Here is a 9,879-nt window from a genome sequence, read left to right as displayed (position 1 = left end):
TATTCAAGATATTTAAAAATTTAATTGAGGTTGTATGCCCGAGGAAATAACTCTTGATAAATCCACCACAGACTGCAAAAACTGTCATGTTCTTGTATTGGATATTATTGTTTCACACTTGAGACTAAATGCACACATGTTTGACAACTCACATAATCTCCCAATCTCGATAAATAAAATGCAGTGCAAAAAACGATCAAGGAAGCAGAGACACACAAATAGTATTCATAAAAATTCATAAATCAATCAGTTAACAAAAACACATAAAAAAAGGACACACAATTAACCCAGACAGTACCAGTAAAACTGAGATGTAAAAGTGTAGCTTTATTTTCGATCCCCTGCGAAAACTCTGTATTCATCGTAAGTAGATTTTTTTTCGATATGATAGCCTATTTTGAAGTTTATTTTTCATATAATAATAATGTCGATGTCTCCACTCTGGTATGTTGGGTTTTCGGAAAGAAGTCGTATTGTATGATAGTTTGATGATACTATTGATGTAAAACATTTATTCTGAATTGTGTATTTTAAATAAAAACATCTTAACATAATACATATTGTCTTATTAATCATGTATACAATGCCCATTTTGATGTTCAGTAAAGCTTAAATGTAAAAGTGTTGCTTCAATTCTGATCCCCTGGGGGGAACCTAAGTATTAGGACAACGGGAGTAGGCGTGGTCTTCTTTTACAACTTTTAACAACTGCTGGTCTTATCGAAACAATGTATTTTATTCCATGATTAGCACATTCAAAATTGATTTCTTTACCAGCAAATGACTTCACGGCAAACACGCTATTTTGTTCATTAATTAATTCAGAACCTTATATTTAATTTGTTCCACGTATTACCAATGTTATTTCAACTGATCGGGCGGAGCTTACGTTTTTAGTTTGCATAAGGACAGTCTATTTGAAGATGTGTGTGATAAGGATGATTGCCGTTATAATTATTACTGATTTTTAATCATCTATCAGTGTCATCAAAGGAATGTACAGAACAATGACCTGACACTTCATTGATGAGTTTATCCTATAACACCTATCTATAGATGGACTGGTTTAATGTGAGCGAATTGGTTAAACTCCGCCCAGTCAAGTGAAATAAATCGAGTAATATTTGAATGTCATTTTGCATAATTATTATTTTATCATTGCAACCCGGGAAAGAAGGATGATTATAAACTGTATTGTTTTGTTGTCTTTTGCTGAAATTGTGAATTCAATTAAGGTAACTCTTTATTTATTAATCAAAACATAGTAGTATATTATTATTCAATTGTTAACTTTAAAACACCACCTTTTTTTCAGGAAAAAGTATAAAAAAATACAATTTTATGTCATTACATATAAAGGGTGAATTTGCATGGTGTGGTGTGCATGCAAAGTAGGAGACACTCTTTACTTGTGGAGTTCATGCGACCAAATCTCTCAGTTTTTTTTTGGTGAATTAGATAAGATTTCCTAATGGAGTGATGAGACTTTTATATCTGGGAAAAAATCACCAAGCAAAACAAAGCTGTACAAATAGAAAAGTTTCTTGATTGTTTTTATTTGTATAGTTTGTTGAACATTTGTTTTTGCGTTTTTATGAACAAAAGCATCTTGTCGAGAACGTGTTACAACACTTAACATACATGACTTATTTACAGGTTTTTTAAAGGGGGTAATTATTGCTATTACCACACAAAAGCCTTGTCTGTATCATTTACATGTAAAATCAATCTTAGATAAACTTAACAGCTTTTTCTTCAGGTTGTACTTTGTAAATACAGCTGTTTCTCAAAACTCGCCTCTTTTGGGGAGATCTTGAATATTCATAGAAAATTAATTTTGTTTACACACTAGTTCCCAGTTATGCTCTCTGTGTTCCATCTCACAAAGACATAACTTGGGAATGTTACCAGTACATTTACATGTGCATATTGTTTACATTGAGTGGTAACCTTTCATTCGAGGTAGGAGTAGTTAAGAAAATTAGTGTTAGTTTAAACTCTGAGAAGTTCAGGGCATATAAACGTTGAAAATATGCTGCACAGCCCTATTTTTTGACATTTGAAAAAAATGTGGTGCAAAGGAACTTTCAATTCTAGAATAAGATTTTTTTCAAAACTTCATTGTAAAAGTGGTACAGAGCTGTGAAAGGAGTTCCTATGGGAAATTGCATTGTCAATATTTACAAGAATGCAACCTTCAATGTGAGGTTATTCCACGACAAACAGTGGCGAGTGTAAAATCGAGTGCTTTTAAACTGAGGCAACACATTTCTTTGGCCAATGTAACAGACGCGTTATGTTTTAACTTCCGATTATGATATATAGATAAAATCACAACAAGTTGCCTGTTTAAATTATGATAATGATTATCATACTCTAAGATATTTGGGCAAAAGGATTTTCGACGGTTTTAATAAAGACAGTCAGGAGACAGAAGTGGTTCAAGATTGGTGTGTAAAATTAGGGGACCTTGGATTGATTACGATTTTAATTTTGTCATATGGAATTTATTGTTAAAGTATATAATAATGTATATAAGATAAATATATTTTTTACATCAAAATAAACAAAATTAAAGCTTCAGGCAAAAGCAATAACACTGTGAAAAGTGTTTCAATTAAAATACAAAACGTATCATTTACAGTTGGTTGCAGACCAAGCATTACACAAAGTAAACGCCTGTTAACGCCGAGTTCACATATTCAGCTAGTTCACTTTAAATTTTGCGTTTACTAGTAAACGCGCGTTAACTATAATTACGTTTACTTGGTCAAAATGGAAATTTCTAATGTCTACCCAAGTAAACGTGCGTTTACTCTGTGTCCGTTTAGTCAGTAGTAAACAGGCGTTTACGTTTACTTCAGATTTCACAGGTTGATTTTTACGTGCACGTAAAAGTAAATGGGCGTTTACTACAGATTTCACAACTAAATTATTACGTGCACTTGAAAGTAAACGCACGTTTACTTTACGCGTTAACTGATTGAGTAAAATAAAAAATAAACTTCGTGTTTGTACATTTCTTTTATGAAAACGACTTGTATCTTAAGATTTTACGTATATGAGTTTCGAACCAGATCAATTTAAAAATCGCTTTTAATTCGAAATATTAAATTTGATCAATTACAAAAAATCAGTTCCAATAACTTTACTGAGTTGCAGACTATTTTTCCTCTTTTAAAAAGTTACATATTCAAACATCAAGGCGGATAGATGCCCACCAAAGATAGGTTATCCAACACATCGGCAACATATTTTTATTTGATGGGATATAAACATCACGGTTTTCGTTGCTTCGTTCCCCATTTGTAATAGTCTCTTCACCTTGTTTGCATTGGATTTATATGATTTACAATTCTGTTTTGCCAAATGTTAAATCGGAAATTGTACATTGTATAAAAAAGATACTGATATGGTCTTGTATAAGTATAAACATTTGTACCATTTCCCGTCAATTTAAACAGACTTATCCGTAACAATTATCAATGATATCGGGGAAGTCCGAAAAAAATACTCGTTGTGAGCATGAATACAGAATTAGACAAAGAACGCTAAGCTACAACCAAAATCAATCAACCGACATGATAAATTAACAGTACACTATTCCATGAAGAGAACTTCTAAAACTGTTCATTATAAAAAAAATAACAATCAAAACCAAGGAGTAAACAAAGACTCACAAAACCAAAGGACATTTACATAAACAGTTATAAATAATAATTGAGAAACAACACGATCTCCATTAAAAACCGGGAGTGAAATCAGTCATGAATAATTTTGTTATACCAGTCTTAGGTATGAAAACTTCTGACATTTTGTGTACGATTCAATATTTTGAATTAAAAGAGGACATGCTGACAATATAAATTGATGCAAACCAAAATTGTAAGTCATTTTTTCCAATGTTGCTGTTATTTGTATTCCACAACCCATCCTGATATGAAAATATAACTGATTTGCTATGAGGCTATTAAGATTTACACAATACATTGCAAATATGGTCAGTTTTGGTTGATCCAGACAAATAATTTTGTAAAACCAGTCAGTCTGTGGTATGAAAACTTCTGATATTTGTTAACGATTCAATATTTTGAATGTAAATAGGACATGATGGCAATATAAATTGATGCGAACCAAAACTTAAAGTCATTTTTTTCCAAAATTGCTGTTATTTATATTATACAACCCATCCTGATATAAAAATATAACTGATTTACTATGTGGCTTTTAAGATTCACATAATAAAGTGCAAATATGGCGATATACGGAATTCCCAAAGCGAACAAAAATGTTATCTAGTAAAAATTCAAGGGCATATATAGTATCAAAGCATGTCCAATTGATATTTGTTTACAGTTCAATATTTTGAATAAAATGAGGACATGCTGGGACTATAAATTTATGGAAAACAAAAGTTTTAGTTTTTTTGCCAATATTGCTTTCAATGATATAATACAACCCCTCCTGATATAAAAAGTAAAATCACAAAAATACTGAACTTAGAGGAAGATCAATTGGGAAAGTCCATAATCACATGGCAAAATCAAATAACAAAACGCATCAAAAACGAATGGACAAGAACTGTCATATTCCTGACTTGGTACAGGCATTTTTAAATGTAGAAAATGGTGGATTAAACCTGGTTCTATAGCGCTAACCCTCTCACTTAAATGACAGTCTCATCAATTTCCGATATTTTTACATTGATGCGTTAAATAAACAGACACAATAAATATAATAGTCAAAATATGGGTACATCAGTCATCATCGTTTAACAATTTTAAAAGGAACAATTTAACAGAACACAAAAACATCTACTATCTACGAACACATTTATTGATTTGAGTGTCTGACGTCAAAAAATTTTTATACGTCACATAAATTTGTCGTTCAATGTGCGTACAAACAATTTTAAAATTTTCATGGGAATGTTAGCATACAGGGTTAAAAAATGAAAAGTGTGTAAGAATAAATTTAAGAAATAGACCGAGATTTAAACTAGTCCAAAAGTTATATATAGAATTTATAAGAATCCAAAAATAGTTAATTTCACTACGCGAATAATATAAATTATAACTGATTTACTATGCGGCTTTTACGATTTACATAATAAAGTGCAAATATGGTCAGTTTTGGTTGATGCGGACAAATAGTTTTGTTATACCAGTCAGTCTGAGGTATAAAAACTTCTGATATTTGTTTACGATTCAATATTTTGAATAAAAATAGGACCTGCTGGCATTATAAATTGATATGAACCAAAATTTTAAGTTACTTTTCCCAATATTGATGTTATAAGAATTATACAACCCATTCTGATATAAAAATATAACTGAATTACTATGCGGCTATTAAAATTAACATAATAAAGTGCAAATATGGTCAGTTTTGGTTTATGCGAACAAAAATTTTGTTATATAAGTTAGTCTGAGGTATGAAAACTTCTGATATTTGTTGACGATTCAACATTTCAAAAGAAAGTAGGACATGCTGGCACTATAAATTGATGCGAACCAAAATTTTGAGTCATTTTTTTCCAATATTGATGCAATTAGTATAATACAACCCAACCTGATATAAAAATATAACTGATTTACAATGCGGCTATTAAGATTTACATAATAAAGTGCAAATATGGTCAATTATGGTTGATGCGGACAAATAGTTTTGTCAGACCATTCCGTCTGAGGTTTGAAAACTTCAGATATTTGTTAACGATTCGATATTTTAAATAACAATAGGTCACGCTGGCACTATAAATTGATGCGAACCAGAATTGAAAGTCATTTTTTCCCCAGTATTGCTGTTATTTGTATTATACAACCCATTCTGATATAAAAATAAAACTGATTTGTTATGCGGCTTTTAAGATTCACATAATAAAGTGCAAATATGGTCAGTTTTGGTTGATGTTGACAACAGATTTTGTTATACCAGTCAGTCTGAGGTATGAAAACTTCTGATATTTGTTGACGATTCAATATTTTGAAAAAAGGACATGCTGGCAGTATAAATTGATGCGAACCAAAATTTTAAGTCATTTTTTTCAATATTGCTATTATTTGTATTATACTGTGCGGCTATATAAATTTACTTGATGAAGGAAAAAAATGGTCAGTTTTGGTTAATGAGGTCAAAGAATTTTGTTATACGAGTCATCCTGATTCAGACAGTCTGAGAAATGAAAACTGCGGGATTTTGGTGATGATTTAATTATGGTGGTTTTATTTTTTTGAAGAAAAAAAAGACATGCTACAACTGATTATTTTTTTCAGAAAGAGAAATTTACTATAATTAATTGCAATTAATAAAAGAGGTGTAATAGCATTATAAATAACGTATAATCGTCAATATGTCAATCGCAAATGAACAGTTGGTCGTTTAATTTTGCTGCACTTTTCCATATGATATTTAAGCTCAGTGTATCCAGGATACGATGACATTTTTCGTTAACGAGCGTTTACTAAAAACAGTAAACGTGCGTTTACTTTTGACGAAATTAGAAGACCCGTTTTTTTTAAATGTTAATACGGAAGTGAACGCGAAAGTAAACGCCCGTTTACTCTTCACAAAATTAGAAAACGCACCGATCTTGCGTTAACGCAGAGGTAAACGTGAAAGTAAACGTACGTTTACTTTTTTAAGTCTACTGAATTATCGGAGTTAACGCACAGTTAACGCGACGTTTACTTGAAGTGCACGCGAGTAAACGCCGCGTTAACTTTTTTTCGGCCCGTCTACATGTAATGCTTGGTCTGCACCCAACTGTAAATATGATAATTTGTTTTACATCTGAAATGGAGCAAACCACTGACGCACCAGAACGTCACACCATTCTGATAAAAATTTGAACAAATCATTCTATATTTTTGTAGTTAACTGCAATAGATAGACATACAATACTGAGAGTTTATTTTTTTTAAGTTATATTATATTAATTTTAAAAAGTGTGTTAAGTTAAAAATGTCATACTGGTAATCGTAATCATTAATAAGACTACCAGTAATTTGATGGGTTGATCCCACTAACTATACATTTTTTTTTCACTTATTCTGTTGTACATGATGCATATATTTAGGTTTTTCTGAAAGTTTGCTCTGCTCTACCTGACATAAATCTTTAAAAGTATCATTGTCTGCAAAGATTTGCACGAAATAGTATATAAACTTATTGAAGATAGCAGGATTAAATTGTGTTTTTACGCCAAACACGCGTTTTGTCTACAAAAGTAATGCTCGAATTAAAAAAAAAAGTAAAAAAAGGCCAAATAAAGCACAAAGTGGAAGAACATCGAGGACCAAAATTCCTAAAGGTTTTGCCTAAGGTTATCTTTTTGTTTGATGGAAAAGCCTTAGTATACTAATAATTCACAAGTTTGTAAACAGTTTATTTATATGAATACGTATGACCATATCAATGATAATTCATGTCAGAACAGAAGACACGGGGAATTAAAACTTCACCAGCTGTTGCATCGATCCATTTTTATATTAGCATGCGCCGGAATGAATGGCTGTGAAAAATTTAGTAGCGAAATATTTAATGTTGTTGGATTATAACATGAGTTAAAGTTATGACACGACGAAGTAGAAAAAACAATCAAAATCAAAATAAGCAATATACTAACTTTTGATTCCTCGTCGTCAGATCAAAACAGTTTTGTAGATAAACGACAGTGTATAAAACAGTCTACGGTAAAGAAACAGAAAGACAAGGTACATGTAAATACTAGTGAGCAGAAATCAAATGACACCTATAACGTTGTAAAAGATATGAATAATTCCTTTCAATACACACCTTTAACAAGCACACCTGGAATGACATTTCAACATAATTATTCACCTGTTTACCCCGCCATCCGTTCCCCCATTTATGACTTATCCCATGTCACCGGGAATCGAAAATACATTAAGAGAACTCTGTCAAAAGGTAACGTGCATCGATCTCAAAATGACAAAGCTTGATTAAATAGAAGAACGATTGGAGTTAATTGATAATAGGTTTAAATCTGTTGATACAGATATGAGCAGTTGTAAACAACGGTTAAATCATCTTGAACAAAACGGCCAATTTCTATCAGATGAACACGACGAGCAAGCTGCGCTGAAGAAAAAAACTTGACACAATGACAAGTACAATTGAAAAAACAAAAAAACTTCAGTAGTAAAAATTTAGATATCGAGACACAAAACCTTGAAAAAAAAACTGCTGTTTTTCATTCGATGAGGAACCAGTTAAAATTAATACAAATGATAATAACACCGACAAACAGGGGGAAGGAGACCAAAGTGGTGAAAATGAACGTTGTAAGGAACAAATACTTGAATTCTTAGAAAACACTATAAAGTTAGAAGGTGTGACCAATATACATTTGGAAAAGGTGTTTCGTTAATAGAAACGAAAACCCGACGCGATTAGACCAAGGCCAATAGTTGTGAAATTTAGTCGGCTGTCGGATAGAGCAAAAGTTAAAAATGCATCAGGTCGTTTAAAAGACACAAAGTTCGGAATTAGTCCGCAGTATCCCCGAGAAATTGTTGAACGGCGGAAAAAATTGGTTCCGATAATGCTGAAAGAAAGAAAACAGAATAAAACAGCGTATATTGTAGATGATAAACTTTATGTGAACGGAGAAATATGGGAAGGTGAGTGTAAATAAAATATCTGAAACCCAATAAATTGCTATCAATATATGTGCTTGGAATATTTCAAAAGGCCTAGTGCGAAAGCTACGTGATAAGGAGTTTGTTCAAATTGTATCTGATAACGACGTCTTATGTTTAAGTGAATGTTGGGTCAAATGTCCGGATGAGTTTGAATTAGATGGCTATGAAAAGAAATATTTGGCTAGATCAAAATGTGGTGGTATTGGAGTAGTATTGTTCTATAGTGTGATCTGGTTAAAATTTGACAAACGAATTATGCCAAACAATAATAATTTATATATGTGTGTTATTTACATGCCACCTGATTGAAATGTGTATTATAAAAAGTACAATATAGATGTATTTGATGTTTACAAGAATAAATTGAATTATTTGCAACTTTAGGAACTGTGTCTGTCATAGGTGGTTGGTATAGAACCGGATTTTATTGTAGAAAACACGCTAGATATACATTTACTTGACACTATTGACTTGATAAGTTATGTTTCTGATGTTAAAATTACAGATAGATTGTCCGAAGACTTAAAAGCCCCAAATGGTTTTGGGCGTCGTATACTTGATATATGTAAATCTATAGGTTTACGAATATGTAATAGCAGATTTGGTACTGATAGTAGTAAATATACTTTTCAAAATAAAAACGGTTGTAGTCTAATTGATTATATGTTGATATCACAAGACAGTATTTTTACTTTAATCAAGGCATTAACTGTTAATTACATCCCAGCTCTATTGTTCTACTTCACAGTTTCTATTTCTGAAACAAGTGTAAATTGAATAGATCTATTGTTATGAATAACAATGGATTTTGGCCACAGGGTGTAATGAGCGGGGTTTTTGGAAACCCCTGCTTTTACATCCAGAAAGCCGAGTTCATTGTTATTCATAACAATAGATTTCTTTTTGCCAATAAAATGAACTGAAGTGATAGTTAAAAGTGTTCACAACAAATTGTCTCGTGACATATTAAAAAAAACATAGTTCAATATAAAATCTCATAGTAAAAAAAAATTTCAGCATCAATTTGGAATAAAAAAAAATAGGTTTAAATACACCTTTCAGGCGCGGATCCAGAGGGGGGGGGGGTTCCGGGGGTTGGAACCCCCCTTTTTTTGGACGATCAATGCATTTGAATGGGGACATGTAATTGGAACCCCCCTTTGTCCTGGGTTAGGAACCCCCCCCCCCCTTTTTTAAAATGGCTGGATCCGCC

This window comes from Mytilus galloprovincialis, chromosome 6, assembly GCF_965363235.1.
Source record: "Mytilus galloprovincialis chromosome 6, xbMytGall1.hap1.1, whole genome shotgun sequence".
NCBI classification, from domain to species: domain Eukaryota; kingdom Metazoa; phylum Mollusca; class Bivalvia; order Mytilida; family Mytilidae; genus Mytilus; species Mytilus galloprovincialis.
Note: the sequence above shows the minus strand (reverse complement) of the source record.